Raw genomic sequence first — 25,805 nt, 5'->3', positions numbered from 1 at the left:
TTCAGACAAGACTCTATGAAGAAAATTGGGAGAAAACCCACCGGCCAGCTTGTCTGAACGAATCTTGGTCACGCTTCGTTAGGATAATTGGCTTTGTCTTAGCCCTTGTACAACACTTCATTAGGAAAAGACGTCTCAGACTTCTCATTTCTCCTCACTGCCCTTGGGTGGGTGGTCAGAGACTTTATTCCTTTCCAAAACCGCAAAACGGAGACTTGGATTTTGTTGGCCAAAGGCACCCATGAGGTCAATGGCCGAGCTGGGTTGAAGACTCACTGTTCCTGGATCTCCTTCTTGTGTTTCCTTTTCCAAGGATTGGAAGGAGCGGGAAAAGTAAGGGATTCTATTGTAGTTCCATGAAGGAGGACTAGGCCCAAGGTCAGTTTGTCCTAATGCATCTCAGCCTCGACCACTGATGTTAACAATTCCATAGGAGTCACAGGTCGTGGGCTGTAATCCTGGCTCTGCTATTTGTCAACTATGTGACTTCGCGTGAGCCACTTAATTTTTCTTTTCCTCAGTTACCTCACCTGTAAAATGGGGATTAAGCCCCATATGGGACAATCTGATTACCTTGTATCTACCCCAGTGCTTAGAACATTGCTTGGCACATTCATTCAATAGTATTTATTGAGCACTTACTATGTGCAGATCACTGTACTAAGCGCTTGGAATGTACAATTCGGCAAAGGATAGAGACAATCCCTGCCCAATGATGGAATTACAGTCTAATCGGGGCAGACTGATGGACAAAAACAAGACAACCTAATCGCGATAAATAGAATCAAGGGGATGTACACCTCATTAACCAAATTAATAGGGTAATAAAAATATAGACAAATGAGCAAATGAGTACAGTGCTGTGGGGAGGGGGAAGGGAGAGGGGGAAGAGCAGAGGGAAAGTGGGCTTAGCTGAGGGGAGGCGAAGGGGGGAAGGGGGGGAGCAGAGTGTGGAGTGGGAGCAGGGGGAAAAAGGGAAGTTCAGTCTGGGAAGGCCTCTTGGAGGAGGTGAGCTCTCAGAAGGGCTTTGAAGAGGGGAAGAGAGTTTGGCGGAGGTGAGGAGGGAGGGCATTCCAGGACAGTGGTAGGATGTGGGCCGGGGGTCAACGGTGGGATAGGCGTGAACGGGGACGGTGAGGAGATGGGCGGTAGAGGAGCAGAGCATGCGGGGTGAGCAGTAGAAAGAGAGAAGGGAGGTAAGGTAGGAGGGGGCAAGGTGATGGACAGCCTTGAAGTCCAGAGTAAGGAGTTATTGTTTCGTGCAGAGGTTGATAGGCATAGTAAACGCTTCACAAATACCATTATTATTATTATTCCATGCCAAAGAAGCTTTCAAATGGCCTGTAATTTGAGGGAATCTTTTGCCATTTTTTTTTTAAGAGTAGGCTTATTATTTCTGTAAAAAGATGGACAACTCTTCTTCAGGGACATGGATTCACCTATAGTGGCTGGGTTTTTTTGGTTTTTTTCTTCCCAATTCTTAGGCTTAATGCTTCTATGTTGTTTTTTCTTGAACTATTTTTCTCCTAGTGGAAAGAGTGTGAAGCTTTGAGTCCATAGAAATGGATTCTAATCCCACCTCTGCCACTTGCCTGCTGAAGAACTTTGAGCAAATCACTTAACTTCTTTGTGCTTCATTTTCCTCAGCTGTAAAACGGGGATGAAATACCTCTTGCCCCTCCCCCTTAGACTGTGAGTCTCATGTAGGGCAAGGATTGGACTTGATCTGATCCGTATCTACTCCAATGCTTAACAGAGTGCTTGGCACAGAGAAAATGCTTAATAATGATAATGGTGGTATTTGCTACAAATTACCATATACATCACTACCAGTAGCAATTGCTACAAATAATCACCAAAAATTTTTGAGTGCTTTCTGTGTGCAGAGCACTGTACTAAGCACTTAGGAAGTACAATTCCGCAACAAATAGAGACAATTCCTGCCCGACAGGCTCAAAGTCTACTAGATTGTATTCTCCCACGTGCTTAGTATTCAATCATTCATTCATTCATTCAATCATATTTTTTGAGCCCTTACAGTGTGCAGAGCACTGTATAAAGTGCTTGGAAAGTACAATCCCTGCCCAACAGTGGGCTCACAGTCTAGAAAGGGGGAGACAGACATTAAAACAAGTAAAGAGGCATCAATAGCATCTATATAAATAGAATTATACATATAAGCACATCATTAGTAAAATGAATAGAATAATAAATATGTACATATATGCACAAGTGCTGTGGGGTGGGGAGGGGTGTAGAGCAGAGGAAGGGAGTCAGGTCGATGGGGAGGGAAGGAGGAGCAGAGAAAAAGGGTGCCCTATAATAATAATAATGTTGGTATTTGTTAAGTGCTTACTATGTGCCGAGCACTGTTCTGAGTGCTGGAGGAGATACAGGGTAATCAAGTTATCCCACCCAGGGCTCACAGTCTCAATCCCCATTTTACAGATGAGGTAACTGAGGCACTGAGAAGTTAAGTGCTTTGCCCAAAGTCACAGAGCTGACAGGTGGTGGAGTCAAGATTAGAACCCATGACCTCTGACTCCCAAGCCTGTGCTCCTTCTACTGAGCCACGCTGCTCTACACGGTAAACACTCAATAAATATGATTAATCGATTGATTCCTTACAGGGAGGCTGGATGGACTCTCTCCTGTATTTAAAATATTAATGTCATCTGTTCTCTCAATCAATCAATCAGTGGTTTTTCTGTTGGCGTACCGTGGGCAAAGCACTGAATCAATAGCTTGGGAAAGTAGAATATAACAGAGTTAGTAGATGAAATCCCTTCCCACAAGGAGCCTACAATCCATTCAGTCTCTCCTGATCGTCTTCACTTACTTGTCTAGCACATGTTCTTTCGGGTGACCAGCTTAGTCTATATTTCCAGAGCAGTAACACGATATCAGCCCCTTGGTCTGCGTCTTGGGATTTCCCCGAAAGCCATTAAAGACCAGAAAAGAAAGCCCTGGACACCAACTTCAAAGAGGAGAAAAATATCATCATCTTCATCATCACCGTTATTTTATTTTATTTTTTAAATCAGAAAGCTCCATTTCTTCCTGCCAGCAGAGCAATTGCTTACAGATTCTCGTCACATAAAACAGATTGCAGTTTGATTCCCAGCTCGGCCACTTGGGGTGAAAATAATCACATCGGAGGGACGGCATTGATTGAAGCCTGCTGAATCTCAGAACCTTTCGTCCAGAGACAGGAATTAAATCCATCACCATCAGCCCACAGCTGTACACCAAATGAGAGGATTAAAACTGTGATTACCAAGGGTGGGAAGATGGTCAGAAATCTACAATGAGTTCATCCTAACTTGCACTTGTGCATCTGCTCCATTAGAGCCTGCGGAGAGGTTTTTTGTTAGCGCTTTTGAGGACCTCACACCTGTGGATCTGTGCTTTGCCCACTCCGTGTGAAGATGAATCCCCTGAAGAAAGGGAGGGGACACGGAGGAGATCAGTCAGTCAGTCAATCATATATCAGCGTGGCTCAGCGGAAAGAGCCCAGGCTTGGGAGTCAGAGGTCATGGGTTTGAATCCCGACTCTGCCCCTTGTCAGCTGGGTGACTGTGGGCAAGTCACTTCACTTCTCTGGGCCTCAGTTACCTCATCTGTAAAATGGGGATTAACTGTGAGCCCCACGTGGGACAATCTGATTACCCTGTCTCTACCCCAGCGCTTAGAACAGTGCTCTGCACATAGTAAGCGCTTAACAAATACCAACATTATTATTATTATATTTGGAGCACTTACCGTGTGCAGAGCAATGTATTAAGTGGTCGGGAGAGGACACTATAACAAGAGTTTATTACAGTAGTTGAGAAGCAGCGTGATTTAGTGGAAAGAGCACAAGCTTGGGAGTCAGAGGTCATGGGTTCTAATCCCGCCTCTGCCACTTGTCAGCTAAGTGATGTTGGGCAAGTCACTTCACTTCTCTGTGTCTCAGTTACCTCATCTGTACAATGGGGATTAAGACTGTGAGCCCCATGTGGGACGACCTCATAACCTTGTATCTCCCCTAGAGCTTAGAACAGTACTTGGCACATAGTGAGTGCTTAACAAATAGAAGAGCAGCGTGGCTTAGTGGAATGACCCCGGGCTTAGGAGTCAGAGGTCATGGGTTCTGATCCCGCCTCAGCCACTTGTCTGCCGTGTGACCTTGGGCCAGTCATTTCACTTCTCTGGGCCTCAGTTACCTCATCTGTAAAATGGGGATGAAGACTGTGCGCCCCACGTGGGACAGGGACTGTGTCCAACCTAATATGCTGCATCTACCCCAGCGCTTATTACAGTACTTGGCACATAGTGAGTGCTTAACAAATACCACAATTATTATTATTATTATTATTAACAATAAACAGACACATTCTCTGCCCACAACAAGTTTACAGTCCAGAGGTCGGGGTGAGTTAGTCCATCAAACTCATTTTCTCTAAGGGCAGTACTTAGCAAGATGAACAGTTCCTCTTGGGTAAACTCATGGTGTTCTCCGCTTAGAAATCAATGCAGACTTTGTGGTTCCTCTGTGCTCGTATTGTTATTTATAGCAGTTCATGTCCTAAAAGTGTTCATTACAGCATGGTCTATTGGAAAGAGCGGAGAACTGGGAGTCGGGAAACCTGCCTTCTAGTCCCTACTCTGGCATCTGCCTGCTGAGTGACCTTGGGTAAGTCACTTCACTTCTCTGTGCCTCAGTTACCTTGTGTGTAAAATGGGGAGCAAATATCTGTTCTTCCTCCACCTTCAACCATGAGCCTCGTGTATGTCAGAGACTATGCCTGATCTGAACTGGGTTCTAATCCTGGCTCTGCCACTTGTCTGCTGTGTGACCTTGGATAGGTCAATTCACTGAGCCTCAGTTACCTCATCTATAAAATGGGGATTAAGACTGTGAGGCCCATGTTGGATATGGACTGTGTACAACCTGATTATCTTGTATCTACCCCAGCACTTAGTACAGAGCCTGGAACTATTACATGTTTAACAAATACCATTTTTAAAAAATACCACAAGTATTATTATTCTTATGAGTTCACCCCCATGAAGCTGAAGTAGGTTAGGGGCAGCTACGTTATTATCGTGATCCCCGTTTCGAGATGGGGCAACTGAGGCAAGTGACTGGCTCTAGGTCAGTCGGCAAGGTCATACTTTGTCTTTTCTGCCCTGCAGAATCTGACTAGAATTCAGCCTCTGTCTCTGGAGCTGAGTTTGAGGAGAATGGGGTGTGTCGGTGGGGAAAGAGGGTGCCCCAGATTGGGGTGTGGTGGTCAAGGGGTGTTCGGGTGAGTTTCAGCAGAGCAACAGGCGTGTCCTGGCCACATACACTCTAGCTCCCTGCAGAATGCACTTTCATGGCCAACTCTCTGCTAAGTGTGGAATCCAAATGTTTTCGAGGAGCGTGGAAGGTGGGGCACAAATTAATCTTCCTCACCTACAAGGGCAATTTCTTCAGGGACGGTCACAATAAGCAAAGAGGGTAAGCTGGGAGGAGGCAGAATTGATCAAGAATTACCAGTTGCAGAAGTTAAACAAAGCCACCTGTCCTGTTTCATCTGTTTGGATTTTTTGATGAAATTTTTTCGATTAAACGGCACAGTCGGTTACCAGATGCCACTCTCGGCCATTTCACTCATGGTGGCTGCTCTTCGTTAGGAAGACTAATTTAATAACAGATTCCAACTTCACTTTGAATTCACTAGATGCAGGAGGAATTGCCAATATTAATCTGAGTTCAAGGTCATGACTGAGGGGTAGAGTTGTACCACGGCTGGGCTTGGCTACCTTCCTTCTCCTCTTGGAAGTCCATATTTAAGCTTTCCTCTTCATTTTGACTTCCTCTCCCGCTGAGTGCTCAGTGGGAAATAAAGCCAGAACAAAGAAGTGTGGTGAGTCCACAACGAGCTGCCTTATTAATGACTCTTTGTGATCTCATTCATTCATTCAATCATATTTATTAATAATAATAATGATGGTATTTGTCAAGTGCCATGCACTGTTCTAAGCGCTGGGGTAGATACAAGGTAATCAGGTTGTCCCATGTGAGGCTCACAGTCTTAATCCCCTCTTAATCTCTTAATCTTAGAGAAGCAGCATGGCTCAGTGGAAAGAGCACGGGCTTTGGAGTCAGAGGTCATGAGTTCGAATCCCAGCTCTGCCACTTGTCAGCTGTGTGACTGTGGGCAAGTCACTTCACTTCTCTGTGCCTCAGTTCCCTCATCTGTAAAATGGGGATTAAGACTGTGAGCCCCACGTGGGACAACCTGATTCCCCTGTGTCTACCCCAGCACTTAGAACAGTGCTCTGCATATAGTAAGCGCTTAACAAATACCAACATTATTATTATTATTATTATCCCCATTTTACAGATGAGGGAACTGAGGCACAGAGAAGTTAAGTGACTTGTCCAAAGTCGCACAACTGACGAGTGGCGGAGCCGGGATCACAGTAATAATAATAAGAATAATGTTGGTATTTGTTAAGCGCTTACTATGTGCCAAGCACTGTTGTGAGCGTTGGGGTAAATGCAAGGTAATCAGGTTGTCCCACGTAAGGCTCACAGTCTTAATCCCCATTTTACAGATGAGGGAACTGAGGCACCGAGAAGTTAAGTGACTTGCCCAAAGTCCCACAGCTGATGAGTGGCGGAGCTGGGATTATAATAATAATAATAACGTTGGCATTCGCTAAGTGCTTACTATGTGCCGAGCACGGTTGTAAGCGCTGGGATAAATGCAAGGTAATCAGGTTGACCTCAGATGAGGGAACTCGGGCACCGAGAAGTTAAGTGACTTGCCCAAAGTCACACAGCTGACAGGTGGCGGAGCTGGGATTAGAACCCGTGACCAAGCCCCAAGCTCTTGCCACTAAACCATGCTTTATTGAGCGCTTCCTGTGTGCAGAGAGCACTGTACTAAGTGCTTGGAAAGTACAATTTGGCAACAGATAGAGACAATTCCTACCCAACAAGGACATTAACAAGGAAAAGACTGGCAGAGGTGCTGATGGGCTCTACCTGAGGCAGGTGATTGCTGGCCTGGGGGGGGGAGTGGGGGAGCGGAGCATGGAGAGAGGTGGGACCTTTCTCCCTGTTGTACCTGTTAACGGGCCTGGACCAATCAGTGACTGCAAAGTAGAGCCCCATCCGCCACGTCCAAGGTAGATAAAAAGTGGTTGCTTTGAATTGCAAAGAGGTGAGCAGGGGGTCTGCCTGGAAGCAGCACAGAGACCCACAAAGAAGAAGAAGTAGTCCAGAGAAGCAAGCACAGCGTGGCTAAGTGGAAAGAGCACAGGCTTGGGAATCTGAGGATGTGAGTTCTAATCCTGCCTCTTTTGCTTGTCTGCTGTGTGACCTGGGGCAAGCCACTTCTCTGTGCCTCAGTTACCTCTTCTGGACAATGGGGATTAAAACTGTGAGCCCCACGTGAGGCACCCTAATTACCTTTTATCTACCCCAGAGCTTAGAACAGTGCTTGGCACATAGTAAGTGCTTAACAAATACCATAGTTATTATTAAGAAGAGAGCAGCAGAAACAGCAGGAGAGCAGCACTTGGAAGCAGAAAGGAGAAGCATTGACAGAACGGGTTCCTTTGACCAGCAGATTAGTACTGGACCCTTACTACAGTGGAATGAGTGAGTGTGGGAGAAGCAGCGTGGTTTAGCAGAAAAAGTCCAGGATTGGAGTCAGAGGTTGTGGGTTCTAATTGTGGTTCCACCACTTTGTTCATTCATTTATTCAATGGCACCTGTCAGCTGTGTGACTCTAGACAAGTAGCTTAAATTCTCTGTGCCTCATTTACCTCCTCTGTAAAGGAGGATTAAGACTGTGAGCCCCACATGGGGCAACCTGATTACCTAATATCTATCCTGGAGTTTAGAACGGTACTTGGCACATAGTAAGTGCTTATTATTATTATTATTATGTCACTCCGTTGCATGCTGGTAAAACTAAGTAAAAGAACTTTTCACAGTAACCTTGGTGATCAAAGGTATGATTTGACTTTACTACATGTCACCGAGGCTTTCCCGGTCCAGGAAGGTCCTGCTTAGTATGAACTAGGGACTCTTGAGAAGAAGCAGCGTGGACTAGTGGGTAGGCTAGGGGCCTGGGAGTCAGAAGGTTTTGGGTTCTAATCCCTGCTTCCTCACGTCTGTGTGACCTTGGGTAAGTCACTTGATTTCTCTGGACATCAGTTCCCTCATCTGTAGAATGGGGGTTAAGAATGTGAACCCCATGTGGTACAAGGACGGTGTCCAATCCGACTAACTCGTATCCACCCCAGAGGTTGGAACGGAGCCTGGCACATAGTAAGTGCTTAACAAATACCATAAAATAAATAAAAATTTAAAAAATCAGACTACTCGCATTGCAGCTAAAGTTCGAAAGGTCAACTGCAGTGACTTCCGTTTAAAGGGTACATGACCCCTTAATCTATGACTCTCTTAACCCATTGACCAGACTGTGCTCCTGAGTTTTAGTACCCAGACAATTCAGGCCAGTATTGTGTGAACCTCCGTTCAGTAGCCCAGTGCAGTTAAGCCAGAGCCTAAAAGTGTTCTGGTTGTTTATAAGACACAAAGCGTTTATGAGCTCCTTCTGTGTCTGGAGCATTAGACTAGTCACTTGGGAGCATGTAATAATGTAGAAGGTTCAATCTCTACCCTCAAAAAGTTTAGAATTTGGTGAGAAAGGAGGAACAGCATGACATAGTGGAAAGAGCCTAGGCCTGGAAGTCAAAGGACCTGGATTCGAATTCCAATCCTGCCATTTGTCTGCTGCGTGACCTTGGGCAAGTCACTTAAATTCTCTGTGCCTCAGGTATCTCATCTGTAAAATGGAAATGAAGACTGTGCACCCATCTGCACAGAGACTATGTCCAACCTGATTATCTTGTATTTACCCCAGTGCTTAATACAGTGCCTGGCACACAGTAAGTGCTTATCAAATATCATGAAATAAAATAACCAAAGAGTACTATTTATTGAGCATTTATTATATGCAGCACACTGTACTAAGTGCTTAGGAGACATATTACATGCCCACAGGAGTTTAGAGTCTAATTATTTAATTTGATAATTATCTGATTTGGTAAACACTTACTATGTGTCAAGCACCATTCTAAGTGCTAAATCTAGAGGGGGAAACACTGGTTTCATTATCTTAATGACTTCATTTGCCCTACCCACCACATATGAGTTAAAAAGATACTAGTGGCCAACTTCCTGTCAAGCACCTGTCAAGCAAGTGCTAAATCTAGAGGGGAGACAATGGTTTCATTGTTGTATTGGTTCCATTAGTCCTTCCCACCACATGAGAGTTGAAAAGATGTTAATCACCAGCTTCCTGAGCTAGAAGGTCCTTTGAGAGTTCATCTCATCAAGTCCCCTGCCTCTCAAAGTTGAGAGCACCCAAGTGTTTTGCCATCCATGAAATACTAATAAGAATAACTATGGAAAGTGTTTAGTGCTTAGGCCCTGGACTAAACGCTGGGGTGGATACAGGCAAATTGGGTTGGACGCAGTCCCAGTCTCACATGGGGCTCACAGTCTCAATCCTCATTTTACAGATGAGGTAGCTGAGGCATAGAGAAGTGAAGTGACATATCCAAGGTCACACAACAGACGAGTGGCAGAGCTGGGATTAGAATTTATGGACTGCATGGCCTTGGATAAGTCACTACCGTATCTGTAAAATGGGGATTTGAGACTGTGAGCCCCACGTGGGACAGGGAATCTGTCCAACTCAATTTGCTTGAATCAACCCCAGTGCTTAGTGCCTGGCACATAGTAAGTGCTTATCAAATACCATAATTATTGTTATTATTATTATGCTTAACTCCAACCCCAATAATTATTGCTATTATTATTAAGCTTAACCCCAAGACTTGGTTTCCTCCCAGAAAACACCTGCTTCCAATCTCTAAATATTTCAAGCTAGAAACAAGGGACAGGAGGGGGCCCACTAATTCTAACATTCCTAGTGACAAATAAAGTAAATTCTCCAGAAAACAGAGTCTGCAATGCCAAACTGCCATTTTTCCATACGGCATCAAGCTCCAGGTTTTGATCTTTATTAACTTCCTCTCCGGAATGCGACCTTGAATTCCTGATGCTTCAACTGCTCATCCACGCCTTAATTTTTCCTCTTAGCAAGTAGCTAACATCTGTCTGGGTCCCAGGTTTGACTCCGTTAACACCCACAGGGTAAATACTCTGGATTGAATATTTTCAGACATCTCAGCAGGACTTCTCAAAGAGCTTGGATGTTTGTACTGTCTTTGTACAGAACTTTCAATTACCCGGGATCTTTAAAGAGTGCTGTAGCCTTGGTCCAGTGGTCCAGTGGGGTAGGAGGTTTTCTCTGGCACTGTTTCATTCCAAAGCATCACTCTTGGCAGCGTGCCACATCACCCTGGAGGCCGTATCTCTGTAGAGAGCCATCCTTCCATTCTAAGACTGAATCTAAAGAAAGGCGGTGCCTGGTGTGTAGCTTGTTCTCACAACTTTCTAAGACCACCCTATCTGAGAACAGAGTAAAAATAGGCTCCACACCTTGCCAGCCTCAAAGCAAACCAAACTCAATAGGAACCAGTGTGTCCTAATCAAGACCATAGGCCTGCGATCCAAAGAACCTGGGTTCTACTACTGGCTATACCACTTGTCTGCTGTGTGACCTTGGGCATGTCACTTAACTTTTGTGGATCTCAGTCGCCTCAACCGTAAAGTGGGGATTAAGACCGTGAGCCCTATGTGGGATATGGAATGGGTCTAACCTATTAGCTTGTCTCTACCGCAGTGCTTAGTACAGTTCCAGGCATGTAGTAAGTACTTAAATACTATAAATATAAAAAAAAAATACTTGTAGTCAGTGCCCTAGCAGTAACTTTGACTAGCGGGGCTGAGAGTGTGCCCCGTGAGTACGGTCGAAATCAGAGTACGGTCTATATTTAACCCCCTGACATTTCCCCCTGCCAAGTGGGTGATTTTTTTTTGTTTTGTTTTGTTTTTTTAAAAAAGTGACGGCATCTTGAAGCAATACTCCAAGCTAAGCAACAGAGAAAACAGGTCTGAAAAAAGTTCAGATACCTGAGATCCTTGAGTCAGATTGTTTCAGTCTGCCGTTTCAGGAGAGCCTCACCCTTGCTCATTCCTAACGAGTGTATATTAAGCTCTTTGAAATGAGGGTTTTATGGGAAGGATCACAGTTGCTTTAAATTAGAGGAGTTGGCAAGTGGTGGAGAAAAGGAGTGGGAGTTTGTTTCAAGGAAGAAAGACAGTTTCAAAACTAAGTAGAACAAGCGTATAAGCCTCAAGCTTCAAACGCATTCTCATGTTCAGACATGCATTCTAATTTTCATCAAGTTATTTTTTGTGTTACTATGAAGGGCTTTGAATAATAAACATATTTCTGTTTTACATTTTTAGTGTTTACCAAATTCATGGAACGGCCAGAACGACAAAGCCTCTTATACTTGAGGAAAATTTGATATCAACTGCTCCAAAATAAGGTAAGCTGCTATTTACTCATTTTGCTGTTTGGTTCTCATGGAAAGCATCTAACGGAAAAATGCAAGCCTTGTTTAAGTGGGTGAGCAAATGGTAAATCAGTTGCTGGAATGCTTGAAACAACCAGGCGCTTATCTTAGTGCACAGATTTCCATTTGTGAAGCATCTATGAACGAAATAAAATTTTCTTCTTAGGGAAGGTTCCCAGATGATCTAAAATCCCAAATCCGAAATGTCCAGTGCATCCTAGCTCACTCGCAGAATTGTGTACTGTCTGGGTTGCAGAATCTTGGTTCCCTTGCTATTCTTGCTGTCTTTTTGCTTCCTGAACCGAAATCTTTCATGCCATCTGCCAAAATAGAGGACTTGTTTACCCATGAAGGAGTCCAGTATCATTCCAGAAGTTCACTAAAATGTTGTTGCTGGGGTTTCTTGTAAATCTATGTGCAGAAGAATCTTAAAATGCTCAAATAAATCATTGGGCTGTCAATCAGGTTTTAACAGCAGCATCGGAAGATTAAAAAAAAAATTCCCGTACCACAAAAATTGTCAGGGTGTCATTAATTAACAATGGAGTCTAAAATGAAGCCTGAAGGCTTGCTTTACCTGTTCTTTGAACACTGCGATTTGCACACTGGAGGTAGCTCATCTGCAGTTAAGGAGAGGAAGCATCTCCGATTATCCCTTTGTTTCTCCTTTATGTCAATCACAGAAAAATCGCCCCTGGCTAAGGAGCTTATGAGAGAGCAAATAAACGAACTAAAGCAATGCTGTTTTCCTGAAGCCCGACAGCTAGTTGATATTCTGTAGTTTAAGAGGCCACACTTTGTGGGGGACCCGAGCCAGGAATTCGAAGAGGTCTACAGAAGTAGTTTTAAGATTAGCCTCTTCACCAAATCTTTGCTGAGAGAAAACCAAATTTTGTTCTTTCAGGCTAAGGTTTTGGGGATCTTTGGGTCGAATTCCACCTGAGATGTCTGGGACATTCTGAACTTCCCTTATTTAGGAAGACCTCAAAGCCAGGCCAGCCTAGCAACAAACAGGCTTGCATGTTCAGAGAGATGTCAATCTCCAGGAGAAACCACAATCGAAACCAAATGCCCTAGTCTTTGGAACGGCAAGAGGCTCCGGAGCCGAGTCAGAGGAAAGCTCCCTTTGTCCTTCCTAACCCCAGATTTCCCTTTGCCAGGACATATTTTCCCTTCTGACCTAAGTCTAGCTGGGGTTTTCCAGCCAATGGGGTTTATTGGTGGTTTAGAGAGATAATTGGCATGGGTTGAAGTCTTCCTGAAAAAAGAAGGAGCTATTTCAGGGCCGAGATACCAACGAGAGAGAGTGAGAAGAGGGAAGGATGGCAGAATTGTCCTTCAGTTTCATTCCTGAAAACAAGACCTGATTTCATGACTTTTTTTCTAATCACTGGTGGAAAAGAAGAGGCTGTGGATCTCTAAGAGCTTTTGTCCCTCTTTCTCTTCCATCTTCCACACCCCTTCCTAACCTGTCTTCTCTTCTCCCATCTCTACTTTAAGGTACTCTCCCAAGTGCTTAGTACAGTGCTCTGCATAGATACGAATTGTTGATTCTCCCCACCATGTCAACCTTTTGGGTGTTTTTTTTTTTCTTTTTTTGAAGTTCTAAAGGACACTCAAAATGATTATTCTGGGGACTGTGGACTTTTTCCGGTCTATACTGCAGACAGTTCGGCTCATAACCACCCCAGGTTAACTATACTAAGGAAATGGCAGGAAGACCACTCTGTGATTAGATGTGGGGGGGGGGAGGTATTCCCCCCCAACATCCCATCCCCATGACATCAACTCCTGAGTGCTTGATTGCTAGAAATAGTGAGTAAGCCTCATGGTTTACCCCTGGGAAGGGAGGGGCCGTCACAGGCGCTGAGTGGCACACCGTGACCACACGAAGCAACAGTCCGAAACATGTTTTTCTGCCTCAGTTCCATAACCAGGGAGGAGGTTGGTGGAGATTTCAGAAGTCAAAAAATGTTTGAGGCAGTCTTAGAGCTGGAGCAAGTACCCATCCCTCCCTCCCCCGCAAAAAAAAAAAAAAAACAAACTACAACAATACCGGGCAAATTAGAGTTCCTCTAACAGCAGAGTGTGTGCTGATCTAAACCTGGTGATTCATTTCCAGTACCGTCATTTAGGGCATTTAAAACAAGACAAATTGTAATGAAAGCTGGATAAAGCCCCGGTAAACAGAATTTAGGAACATTCTTGAAGCATAGAGACAAGGACCGGATGACCTAATCTTTCATTCCTACAGTCCTGAGATTTGACATGCATCGCTAGAAGGTAAAGTTTCATAGGAGGGTCTGAGCCTGGGAAATACCTGTGGCCCCATGGAAACGTGCAGCTGAGCCAGTTCCAGTAAACAGAAAGGCTCCCAATTCCAGAGTTCCCAGCCAATCCTGATTTGTCAGGCTTGTCGGACAATGACAGACTTTAAAATGTGATCTTAAACAGGCGACTGGAGTGGAAACATTCCATGGTGCCCGTGCACCAGCATATAAAGCATCCCTCGGGGGATCCTGGTGAATCTAGGGCTCTGTCCCCAGGAATCAAGTCAGTGAGCTTACAACAAAGAAGGGCATCGTGCTCACATCAGGCCTGCCAGCCCAGGGGGAGATTCCTGAAAATTAATTTTAATGTATTTTTTTCTAACTGCCCCACACTTTGCACTTTGGTTGTAATAATAATAATAATGATAAGAAGAAAATAATATAGTGTTAATTGGTAAGCACTGTTTTTTGGGGGTTTTTTTGTTAAGTGCTTACTATGTCCCAGGCATTGTTCTAAACGTTAAAGTTTATAGGTTCAGGTTAATCAGATTGGACACAGTCCTCATCCCACATAGAGCTCACAGTCTTAACCCCCATTTTACAGATGAGGTAACCGAGGCCCAGATAATTTAACTGACTTGACCAAGGTCACATAGCAGATAAAACAGTAGAGCCGGGAATAGAACCGCGGTCTTTCTGAGTCCCGGTCCCATACTTTATCCACTAGGACATGCTGCATCTCTTACTATGTGCCAAACATTGTACTAAGCACAGAGGTAGATAGCATGCAATCAAATCGGATATAGTACCTATCCCTATTTAAACTGTGAAATATAAGTAGGAGGGAGAATAAGGTTTTTTGGTGGGGGGTTTATCTCCATTTTTATAGGCGAGGAAACTGAGTCCCACGAAGGTAAAGTGGCTTGCCCAAGGTCATACAACAGGCAAGTGGCAGAGTCAGGGTCCTCTGACTTCCAGGCCCATGCTCTAACACTAGACCATAGTGCTTCTCAGAGTTAATAGACACAATCCTTATCCACAGTGAGTTTACAGGCTAGAGGAAACTGAGGTAAAGGTCAATAAAGAAACTTTCCCAAGCACCCAGTAGGTGAGTGGTAGATCTGGGACTAGAATTCTGCTGTCCTGACTTCTGGCCCCCTGCTCTTTAATAGGGCGCACTACTTGATCAGCAGACAGCATATTCATTCAATCATTTTCATTCATTCAGTCAGTCATTTTTACTGAGCACTTACTCTGCTCACTGTACTAAGCGCTCGGAAAGTACAATTCAGCAACAAATAAAGACAATCCCTACCCAGCAAAGGGCTCACAGACTAGAAGAGGGGAGACAGACAACAAAAACAGACAGGCATCAGTAGCATCAATATAAATAAATATAATTCTAGATATAATAATAATAATAATGGTATTTGTTAAGCGCTTACTATGTGCAGAGCACTATTCTAAGCGCTGGGGTAGACACAGGGGGATCAGGTTGTCCCACGTGGGGCTCACAGTCTTCATCCCCATTTTACAGATGAGGGAACTGAGGCACAGAGAAGTGAAGTGACTTGCCCACAGTCACACAGTTGACAAGTGGCAGAGCTGGGATTTGAACTCATGAGCCCTGACTCCAAAGCCCGTGCTCTTTCCACTGCGCCACGCTGCTTCCCAGAAATATACATATCATTAATAAATAAAATGAGCACTTACTGTGTGCAGAGCATTGTACTAAGCACTTAAGCAAGCAAATCAACAGACACTGGCAGATTACTTTGGCGAAGCCCTGAAATCCCATTTTAAATGTGTTTTAAAGACAGTGATGGAAGCTGTCACCACCTATTCGGGTGTGATATCCAGTATACAGTACTGCCTGTATCCACCCCAGCTCTTAGTACAGTGTCTGGCACATAATACGTGCTTAACAAATGCCACGATTACCATTACCTAGAGAGATTTTTCTCCAGGGAGGGTCCTGACCTCCTCCCACCTCATGACAACCTCTCAAGTCCCTGTTCATAGGGGCACCACTTCTGACTTGGGTGGAGGGAGACTGAGCCCTTTCCAATTTTTAACCTCCGCTTTGCGGTTATCACACTGACAGCTGCCTCACTCACTTACCTACTGAAACTGGCCCGTATAATGTTCTCATGATTCTTGAGGACCTTTTACTTGACCTAACTCGAATAGCTAAGGATCTCCTTTCCATTTTTCTTTATGACTTCACTGTGATGGAGTGATGACAGCTACCGTTAACTAGGTTTGATTGGTGGGGAAACAGACGGTTAAGTGGCTTTCACAAAATAACCAGGCCAAGTCGCAAAAAAAGCTGGAAACAGGAATCAACCCTGTCTGATTCTCCCACATTTCATTCTCCGGAGCTGCTGCGATCACAGCCCTCCAAATTGATGTAACAAAAGCCTACGGGGAGTTCCTCAGAAACCACAAATGACTCTCCTTGTGATTCTAACTCGCGATCCTTTAAAAAATTTAAGACAACCCCAAAACGAAACCTTTCAAACCAAGCCAGTTCAAACTGGATGATAGAGATTTCTTTTAGGGGGGGATAATTCTGTCTCGTGCACCTCTCCCTTCCCACTCCATGAACCCACAGAACGAAGGCCTTAAAGAGAAAACTATGGAACAGGTCAAAGTACCCTGCAAAAGATAAAGTCATTTTCACTACTTAAAAAGGTAACTGAGTAGAGAGGTTGAAATAAAAACAAAACATGAGGCTTGTTCAAGTAAGAAACATCCTGTGCATCTTTCAGATCTTCTACATAGCTCTTTCAGTGGCCTTTAGTTCTTTGTATGCAGGTTTTATTTTTCGTTGTCTCCATTCTTTCTGGACAAGAGGATGATGCCTCATTTTTGTGTAAATTATTTTGAGCATTAAAGAAGGGGATAAGAGAGTTTTGCATCATGTCACTGAAATGGTAGTTTATAAACGCAATCTGAACTAGTTTGTAGTGTCTGATATAGAGCAGGGTTCCTTCCTGCAGTGCCCTTCCCGCCTTTTAACCCCCCAACAAAGGGGATTATTTCATGGATTTTGCCGCAGGCTTCCAGCCACTACAGGAAACCTGGATGTGTTGCCCTCTCACAGTTTCTAATTAACGGCTCTGAGTTTAGTCAGCACATCCTGATACTGCCCCATGGTCAAATTCTTTATTTTGGAATGGGACTGAAAAACAACATTCTCTACTCTGCATTTATTTCATGCCAAATATTCCCCTTGCCTTCCAAGCTGACCATGCCGGGGTTGTGGTGGGGGGAGAGGGGGAGGGGTGGTGGAGAAAAGGAACTGTGCTTAGAAATGTAAAACTGAAGAATTTCAATGAGTTGTGTCATTAAGAGTTATGTCGTTCTTATTTCTCATAGAATTATAGTGAGAAGGTCTTACCTCCTGACCAGTCATTCAGATTTTTCCAAATTAAAAGAATAGATAGTTCTGAATTTAATTGGCATGGATGAGTTCATGTTACAAAAACCAAAACTTGACTAATTTCCCCATAAATAAAAAAATGTACCAGTTTCTCATGGAAATTGAGCCAACAAAATATTGGCACAGCCAAACCTAATATTCTATGACGAATCCGTGCCATGGATAGGCTTGTTGAATGGCAGATCCAATCTGATTTGAAAAAGAAAAATCCCTTGTGCCCTTTAGAGGCTGATTCCTTATTATGCTGCTTGCCAGTAATAGAGTGAGAGCTAGACTGGGAATCTGGACACCTGGATTCCATCTTGGTTCCATTCCAGGGCCCTAGACGAGTCCCGCTCTCTTCTTGAGTGTCCATTTGCTAAGCCAAAAGCCTTTCTGTTATCTCTGGAATCACTGATTCTACCGCTGTCCCTGTGAAAGAACTGAGGGTGAAAACTCCAGTGTTTTCTTTGCTAAAAAACACACCACCTGCAGCAAGGTGGATTGACAGAAATGCACACCTCAGATTTGGAGTGGGAGAGGAAGAAAAGAACGTTTGTGATTAAGTAGAAATATGCACACAAGGGTATGCCAGGTAGGGGGATATTGATCTTTGAGCCTTGTGATTTTTTGGGGTTTACTTTGGAGGGATGGATGGGGTCTCTCTCATGAACACCATTCCTCTCTGTCTCCTGATAGACCTGATATCCCTTTTCCGATATCTCGACAAAGAGTCCCTTTTCTTCAGCTCTGCCTGTCTGTGCATTGTGACACTTGCAAATTAGCTTGGGTACCTTTCCATTTTAGTCCACGATTCCCACATTCATCTTATTTCTGAGAAATGATTTAGGCTTGTAAGCCCGTCAATGGGCAGGGACTGTATCTGTTGCAGATTTGTGCATTCCAAGCGCTTAATAATAATAATAATAATGTTGGTATTTGTTAAGCGCTTACTATGTGCCGAGCACTGTTCTAAGCGCTGGGGTAAACACAGGGGAATCAGGTTGTCCCACGTGGGGCTCACAGTCTTAATCCCCATTTTACAGATGAGGGAACTGAGGCACAGAGAAGTTAAGTGACTTGCCCACAGTCACACAGCTGACAAGTGGCAGAGCTGGGATTTGAACTCATGAGCCCTGACTCCAAAGCCCGTGCTCTTTCCACTGCGCCACGCTGCTTCTCACTGCGCCACAGTGCTCTACATATAGTAAGCACTCAATAAATACTATTGAATGAATGCCTATTTGCTAGCAGTTTTATCTTCATTTGCAGGTACTCGTGAGCTCATAATTTGGTCACAGAGATTGTTTTCATGTCTGGGACTTTAACTAGAGGAGAATGAAATCTAATAATAATGGTAATAAAATGATGAAGATAGTTCCAAAGTGTCTGGGGGATATTGTGTTTAAAGATTACTCTTTTTGCTCGGCCTCAGTCTGGATTTTGCTATTAGATTCCATTTTTCTAGTTTATTTGGAGTAAATCTGTGCAGGACTTTATATTTTACTGGGTTAGTGGTATTTTGTTCACTGAAAGAAATCCTGTTTCTGATTTTTTTTCCCCAAATGATGAATATTATATATATATGTATGTATATAGCAACTATATATATATATATATATATAAGAGCTATATACACGTCTACATCTATATGTGTCTTTTGTTTTTGTTTTTTTACTGATTAGTGTTATTCTGAGACAATCTGGGATTGATACTGAGTAACAATACAATGGAAACTGTTTATTTTGGGCAAATTATCAAAATTCCCTCAAAGGGATGGGTGTCTTAAATATTAGTTTTTCCAACTCAGTTGCTGCTATTATTATCTGTGGAAAAAAATAGGTCTAAATACAGTTTGAGTAAAATGTTTTTGTTTCTCCTCTCAGTGTAAATACCCAGGCTACTGCAAGTGTCGCTAACCAAATCGCCCAGATGTTCTGTCATGAACTGGACAGGTTTTTCTGTCCCCCAGGACAGAGAAGGCACATGTTCTTAATTTACTCCAAAACAACCTGTAAAGCTTCATCTATAAAAATACTGAGATTTGTTTCCTTCCAAAACATTCAAAATCTCCTAATGGATGCCCATTTGTAAGCATGAGACCAAGGCTGCCTTGATGTGATACCAAGACCTTTTGAGTTTTGTAAACCATTTGAAAATTTGACAATCTTACAGCTTTATCGATCTCCCACATTTCCCATACGTTGAATTTCCTTTCACACTGGCCAAATGGGATGGATGATTTTAAGTACTGAGGTAATAACTTGGTTTTGTATATCACATTTTCTGTTAAAGAATTCTGGTTTTAATCTAGACGACCAGTCAGGTCTATTTCTCTGGCTTTGGGGACCAGCTTTTATTTAATGATAATGAACCCAGATAATGGAATCCCGATTGTTGGTGCATGAGAGCCAAAAAGTGACTCAAAATAGATCCTGTTACCTCTTTCTGCTCAGAATCAGATTTGCACCATTCGTAAAGTTGGAAAAAGCTGACTCTCCAGAGACAAGAAAATGAAAGTGATGTTTTGGTTTTGGGTTTTGGGTTTTTTTGCCTCTTTCTATAGTGCTGACCAGAGTGATGTTGGAGTTTCAGTGGCTTGGTTGCACAGCACACCATGATTGCAATTGCATACCCAAAGCCTCTGCTCTTCCCCCTTCCCCTCCCCTCAGCACTATGCTCATTTGTATTTATTATTTATTACCTTATTTGTTTTGTTAATGAGATGTATATCTCCTTGATTCTATTTATCTTGATGATGATGTCTTGTTTTTGTGTTGTTCTTCTGCTTTACTCTCTCTCTCCCCCCGTTTAGACCATGAGCCCATCATTGGGCAGGGATGGTCTCTATCTCTTACCGAATTGTACATTCCAAGCGCTTAGTACAGTGCTCTGCACATAGTAAGCGCTCGATAAATACTAATGAATGAATGAATGAAGATCATTAACATATTACAGGGTGAATGCTACTTAAGACTTCACATTGAGTTAAGTTTAGAGGAGTCATTAATATGGTCAAGAAAATAATGCTAATGGAACATCAGCCAAAAGGGAAAAAAAGTGAAAGTTTTGTACCTTGCTTAATAAGCAGGAAGATAAATCCCCTCTGGCCCAGAGCAGATCATTATTATTTATTATTGCTATTAGGAACAATTAATATTGTTGTTAGGAAGCAGTGTGACTTAGTGGAAAGAGCACGGACTTGGGAGTCAGAGGACTCGGGTTCTAAGCCCGGCTCTGCCACTTGTCTGCTGTATGACCTTGCGCAAGCCACTTAACTTCTCTGTGCTTCAGTTACCTCATCTGTAAAATGGGGATTAAAATTGCGAGCCCCACGTGGGACGACCTGATTACCTTGAATCCACCCCAACGCTTAGAACAGTGCTCGGCACATCGTAAGCACTTAACAAATACCATAAATAATAATAATTATTATTATTATATTTGTTAAATGATTACTATGTGTCAAGGATTGTTCTAACCACTAGGGTAGATATAAATTACTCTGGTTGTACACAGTCCCTGACCCTGTCTCACATGAGGCTTACAATCTAAATAGGGAGTAGGATTTAATACCCATCTACAGTTGGGGAAACAGGCACAGAGATGTTAAGTGACTTTCAGGGTCACACAGCAGTCAATTGACAGAGTCAAAATTAGAATCCTGGCCCTCTGACTATCAGGCCATGCTCTTTCCACTAGGTCATGCTACTTCTTGTCATAAATTGAAGGAAGATGATTTTGAATCCCTCCATGTTTCTTTGGGCTGGGAAAGAGAGTTCTCCCTAGATCTCACACAGACACAAACATACACATTCTCTCTCACTCACTCACTCTCTCTCGCTCTGCTGGTGGCCCCAAATCATACAGGGCCATACCCTGCTACTGTGTAAGCCTAGAAATAGAAGCAGCATGGTTTAGCGGGTAGAGCACGGGGCTTGGGAGTCAGAAGGTCATGGATTCTAATGCCGGCTCTGCCGCCTGTCTGCTGGGTGACCTTGGGCAGGTCACTTCATTTCTCTGTGCCTCAGTTCCCTCAGCTGTAAAATGGGGATTAAGACAGTGAGCCCCATAAGGGACAGGGACAGTGTATAACCTCATTAGCTGGTATCCACCCCAGTACTTAGAATAGTGCTTGACACATAGTCAGCACAAATACCATTACTACTACTAATAATAATAAAAATGGTGTAGCTGAGTTGTCGGCACGCAAACTAGCAAGAGGAGATGAAGCAAGGATGCTGGGGACCTGGGTGGGGACTCACGTGGTCTTTTGTGCCTTTGTGGCACTTTCTTTTCATGTCCTCTACCCACCCTGAAGATCTGAGCAGTCGGACATGTTCCAACTGTTTCTGGGAATTACAGTCCCAGGAAGCTGACAGCGACTGGAGGGGACAGACACGTTGCCCTCTAGTTCCTCCCCCGCCACCCTCATCATCCCCACTGCAGAGCCCCGAGCCATTGCCCCCCTTGCTTCCCTTGCTTTTGCTGATCTCTGCCAGCGGCCACGTAAGCTCTCCAAAAAGAGTTTCGTTACATTGGCTTTTAAGCAGAAAAACAAAACTCATCTTCCAGATGGCTCATTAACGTCTAGTTTGGTAGGCGGCCTTTCCGAGGCAGCAGCAGAGGATACAGGACATACCCACCAGCCGGGGGGTGCGGGGAGGGGACACAGCCAGGTCTAATTTGTGAGACGACCACAAGAGAGCGAACCCACTGGGCCCACCGTCGCTCGAATCGATCCATCAGTCTATCAGTGGTATTTATTGAGTGCTATTGGGAAAACGTGCCCCAGGATCCATCCACATTTTCAAAGAGGACAAGACCCTGCCATTTGTCTAATTATTTGTTCAGGTCCATATCACAAGCGCTTGGGAGAGGACAATACAATGAAGTTGGTAGACGTTCCCTGTCCACAGTGAGCTTGCAGTCTAGAGGACTGGAAGGCAATAGACAGAAAGCGATGATCACTAGACTGTAAACTCCTGGAGGACAGGTTTCATGTCTGTCAACTCTACCTTAGTGAACTCCCCCAAGTTCTTAGTAGAGTATTCTGCACATAATAAGCCCTTGATAAATACCTGCGACCAATAAGACTGGCCCCTCCCCACGAAATTATCGAGGGTTGCAACCTTCAATCGATCTTTCTATCAGTGATATCCGAGCGTTTACTGTTTTCAGAGCACTATACTAAGTGTTTGGGAGAGTACAGTATAAATAGAGATAGTAGACTTACTCCCTGCCCAAATGGAGCTTAAGTCTCAGAGTCCTCAGTAATGACATTCTTGGGCCTCAAAATCCTGTGTACCGTGGGAGGGGCCAGACTTGTTCTTGACTAAATGGGACAGAATTACTGAGGCAAATTCTGACCTACAAGTCCGGCCGAGCCCTGCATCAGTTGTATCAACCCAAAACATGCCGACTTTAAAGTAATCCAGGGAATACGGACCCGAGTAAATGATTAGACAGACGTACTAATTGTCTTTGAAAATGTGGATGGATCCTGGGACACATTTTCCCGATAGTCTTCCAAGCATAGGTGGCAACTGTTCGTTTTGAGTGCAGGAGGAAGAAGAGGGCAAGATTTGGGGGGAGATGGAGGAATCCTGCTGATTCCTTCGTTGGCACAAGTCATTAAGCTGACAGTGTATCGAATAGGGGGAAGGTATCTGTGGTGTTTAAGAGGTGTAGAGGTGATGCTTGTGTGTGTGTTTTCTTGTCCATATGTATATTTACTTAAGGGAGGCAACCCCTCCTCACCCCTCCCATCCCCAAAGCACTTATGTACATATCTGTATTTTTATTTATCCCTTTGCTCTTCCCCCTCCCAGTCCCAAGGCATTTATGTACATATCTGTAATTGCATTTATTTGTATTGCTGCCTGTCTCCGCCACTCTAGACTGTAAGCTCATTGTGGGCAGGGAATGTCACTGTCTATTGTTGTTTTGTACTTTCCCAAGCACTTAGTACACTGCTCTGCACACAGTAAGTGCTCAATAAATCCGATTAAGCAAAAGTTGGGAAATGCCACTCCCTCCTTCCTTTCTCTTTTCTCCTCTTCCTCTCCCACAGACAAGAGACTTCCTGGCCAGTTGACCAAAGCCTCTCACAGTTCCTCTCTGTCAATCATCCAATCGTATTTATTGAGCACTTACTGTGTGCAACTACTGTACTAAGCACTTGGGAGAGGACAGTATAAGAATGTAACAGACATATTCCCTACCCACAATAAGCTTATTGTCAAGCCGGGGAGACACACATTAATATAACTAAATAAAATTACAGATATGCACTCAGGTGCTGTACGTAAATCCATCTCAGAAGCCGCTGTGGCTGGTTGTACTCTAATGACGTCACTGAATAGGGGAGCCCTTGCTAGAAAGACTAGTCCAGGGCCCCAACCTCTATTAGTCCTCTTCTGGTCTTTAAAGCACTCAGTCACCTTGCCCCCTCCTATCTAACCTCTCTGATTTCCTACTTCAACCCGGTCCACACACTCCACTCCTCCCTGGCTTAGGAGGAGCAACGTGGCGTAGTGGATAGGGCACGGACCTGGAAGTCAGAAGGACCTGGGTTCTAATCCCGGCTCCACCACATGTCTGCTGTGTGACCTTGGGCAACTGGCTTCACTTCTCAGTTCTTCACTTACCTCATCTGTAAAAAAAAAAAAAAAGGGGTTTAAGGGTATGAGCCCCATGGGGGACAGGGACTGCGTCCGACCTGATTAATTTGCATCTACCCCAGGGCTTAGAACAAGTGCTTGGCACATAGTAAGTGCTTAACAAGTACCATAATTATTATTACCATTCCTCCAATGCCAACCTACTCTCTGAACCTCGATCTCTTCTATGTCACCACTGACCCCTCACCCACGTTCCGCCTCTGGCCTGGAACTCCCTTCCTCTTCTTTTCTGACAGACGATTCCTCTCCCCACCTTCAAAGTCTTATTGAAATCATCTCTCTCCAAGAGGTGGCCCCCGACTAAGCCCTCATTTCCTCCTCCCCCAATCCCTTGCATTTGAAATTGCACCCTTTATTCACCCCACCCTTAGCCCCCCAGCACTTATATACATACCCTTAATATATTTACTTAATGTCTGTCTCCCCCTCTGGACTGTATGCTCAGTGTTGGCAGGGAACATATCTACCAACTCTGTTATATTGTACTCTTCCTAACATTTACCGTAGTGCTCTACAGACAATAATCGTTCAATAAATGTGATCAATTGATTGGAAAATAACAGGTCTGGTGAGAGATCTGGGAGGGGCGAGCCTGGGAAAGTGACTCAGAGAACTGTGAGCCATCCACCCCGCATAGAGTGGGCCTCTTCGCTTGCATGTTATAAATTAGCATCCCTTTCAGAACTTTTGGAATTGCAATATAAAATGTCTTTATGACTTTTATGCTCGAAAGATGAACATAACTAAACTGTTTAATTTTTATTAGAGGAATTCATCGCCCGACATCGAATGACTGAGGAGTTGTAATAGGATTGAGTCTTTGCAGGAGGTTATGGCAGCAGAAGGTCATTCTCCTCACTATGGTAGTGGTTTTTCATTTTGGGATGAATTTGTCCGATTTATGTTGAACGGTAGCCTTCTTTTCTTCCAAAAGAATCTTTTAGCTGGCTAACTCCTTCTAAACATCTATATGCACCTTTGAACTCCACGCAGCCCTCACGTTTCACTCCTCTAATGCCAACCTACTCACTGTACCTCAATCTCATCGATCTCGCGACCGACCCTTCACCCCCATCCTACCTCTGTTAGAGTCTTCTTCAATCACTTAGCAGTTCGTCAACTTTTTGAAAACTGATGCAATATTTTTAATCCCCAAGTGTCACTCTATAATGGAGAAACAATAAATTACTTCATCTATTTTGGCATCTTACATCCAAGGACGCTTTGGATGATTAAAGTTTCATGAAGTTCTGGTTGGACAATAATTCTTGGAGCCTACTTATTGAGATGAGCAACACTTACTCCTAGAATAATTTGCCCTCCTTCCCTCCTCCCCCATTCTTGGATTTTCTGCTCAGGAATCTTTTCTAGACCTTGAGAACCTGACCCAAACTGTACACAGAGCTTCCTCCACAACAAATCCACCATCATTTTGTAAGATGAGTAAGGTTACATTAAAACTTTCAGAAGTGTCTAATAATAGTAAAAATGATCATTTTGCTATTAGTGTTTCCTTAGTGTCAAACACTGTTCAAAGCTCTGGGAAAGGTACAAGATAGGTCAGGCAAAAAGAAACTGCATTGCAGGCATCTCAAATGATAATATGAATTATGATTTTTATTGCATGCTGCTATGTGCCAAGCACTGTACTAAGCACTGGGGTAGGTTCAAGATAATCAGGTCAGACACAGGCCCTGCCTCACATGGGGCTCACAGTCTTAGGGGAAGGGAGAATAGGTAATTCTTACCCATTTTACAGAAGGTGAAACTGAGGTACAAAGAAAGTAAGTGACTTGCTCAAAGTGCACAGCAGTTAAGGGGTGGAGCAGGGATTAGAACTCAGGTTCTCTGACTTTCAGACCCATCCTCTTTTCACTCAGGCATGCT

The 25,805-nt window shown here is 43.9% G+C and overlaps 1 long non-coding RNA gene across 1 annotated transcript in view; it reads right to left on the bottom strand.

Annotated features, from left to right (window-relative positions):
- Positions 1 to 3,005: 3,005 nt before the first annotated feature.
- LOC114811275 overlaps positions 3,006 to 25,805 on the bottom strand; it is a 33,900-nt gene continuing 11,100 nt past the window's right edge. The window contains exons 2-4 of the long non-coding RNA XR_003758935.2: positions 24,999 to 25,082; positions 23,886 to 23,890; positions 3,006 to 3,241 (exon numbers count right to left, since the gene is read on the bottom strand). This is a non-coding gene — a long non-coding RNA (uncharacterized LOC114811275). The remainder of the gene's footprint in view (positions 3,242 to 23,885; positions 23,891 to 24,998; positions 25,083 to 25,805) is intronic.

The sequence above is a fragment of the Ornithorhynchus anatinus genome, chromosome 4, assembly GCF_004115215.2.
Source record: "Ornithorhynchus anatinus isolate Pmale09 chromosome 4, mOrnAna1.pri.v4, whole genome shotgun sequence".
Taxonomy (NCBI): Eukaryota; Metazoa; Chordata; class Mammalia; order Monotremata; family Ornithorhynchidae; genus Ornithorhynchus; species Ornithorhynchus anatinus.
The sequence above is the reverse complement of the archived record's forward strand: the minus strand, read 5'-3'. Positions and strand labels throughout refer to the sequence as shown.